Genomic DNA, 1,676 nt, shown 5'->3' with positions numbered 1-1,676 from the left:
CTGAAGCTACAATCTGGGTTCCCATGCCCCTGCAGAGTTAGTTTAAACCATAAAATAACACTCTTACTTCCAATAACGATTACTTTTCAAATGACTTCACCAGCCCGCAAAGCAGTTTGGGATATCATGAGGTTGTGAATGGCGCTACAGAAATGCAAGTCCACTTCGCTCTGTAGTATGGTGTCCTGACCTGTGTTAATATATGGCTCTGTGTGAGGTCTGACATACAGCACAGGGCCTGAGGCGGGGAAGGTGCTGACGATTTGAATGGGATCCCTGTCAGTGGCCCTTGATGCAGAGTCAGGATTGGCTCTGAGCTGAAAGGTTGAAGGGTGGGAGATGTGAGTGGGGCTGGAGGGCACATGCTAACTCTCTGACCATCTCCTCTCACTCAGTCTCTGCTCAGCAAAGAGAAGCCCCCTTCACCCCTGACCCCAGCACGGTGACCACTGTGTGTATGGTCTGTGCTTGCTCCGATAACAACAACTTATACTTGGATAGCACCTGCATTGGAGCAGGTGGTGCAAATACTTCCCAACATTATAAAGTAAAAAGGGGACATGGAGCTACGTAAAAGGACAGGCCACTGGAAGGTTGGTCAGGGAAATAGCTGTGAGGGGAACAGAGATGGAGGTTAGGAGGGGGAGGCACAGAACTCAGGGTGAAGACCCGTATGTTAATGACAGAGTATCACAGAAACACAGAGGCTGGAGTTAGGGGAGCTCAGAGCTTTGCTGTCGGATGAATCTGGAGCTGAGACCACACCCCATGTCTAGAACATGTGGATAAACACAGATATAAACACAGAGAAGTAAACACGCATTTAAACACAGCTATGTAAACACATGTATCAACACATTTATAAACACATGTATGAGCAAATATATGTATATGGATACATATATAAACTAATATATAAACACAGGATTATAGGATAGTGATGGGTTAGTCCAAAGCCAGATTGCCGGGGATTTATGATGAGGCTGTTTCACACCCGATCCCATCGCACATCCATAAAATGGGATGATGCATCAACGTGTACCTCCTCCAATCCCCTATACCCCTGGACCTGAACCCACTCCCCAAACCAACAGGACCATGTAGGGGGACACATCAATGTGAAGAGAAACCCAAAGATGAACAATGAAAAGTAACGCTGGAACACTTTTCTGTGATTCCTTCAGGTCATTGGACCTAAAGAGCAGGTCCACATCGGCTGTCTCCATGAAGATATTTGTTAATTTCCTGTCAATCCTTGGGCCACTTCCAAGTCCTGGTGCTCTCTTCCTAACAGCGGGAATTTGCTCCAAACCGGATGTTTACCTGATCTGGCAATATTTACGTTAGCTCCAGAAATCACACAACACCAGGTTACAGTCAATAGACAATAGACAATAGATGCAGGAGTAGGCCATTCTGCCCTTCAAGCCTGCACCACCATTCAATATGATCATGTCTGATCATCCTCAATCAGTATCCTGTTCCTGCCTTATCTCCATAACCCTTGATTCCACTATCCTTGAGAGCTCTATCCAACTCTTTCTTAAACGAATCCAGAGACTGGGCCTCCACTGCCCTCTGGGGCAGAGCATACCACACACCCATCACTCTCTGGGTGAAGAAGTTTCTCCTCATCTCTGTCCTCAATGGTCTACCCCGTATTTTTAAGATGTGTC

Source organism: Chiloscyllium plagiosum, chromosome 26 (genome assembly GCF_004010195.1).
Source record: "Chiloscyllium plagiosum isolate BGI_BamShark_2017 chromosome 26, ASM401019v2, whole genome shotgun sequence".
Taxonomy (NCBI): Eukaryota; Metazoa; Chordata; class Chondrichthyes; order Orectolobiformes; family Hemiscylliidae; genus Chiloscyllium; species Chiloscyllium plagiosum.
The sequence above is the reverse complement of the archived record's forward strand: the minus strand, read 5'-3'. Positions refer to the sequence as shown.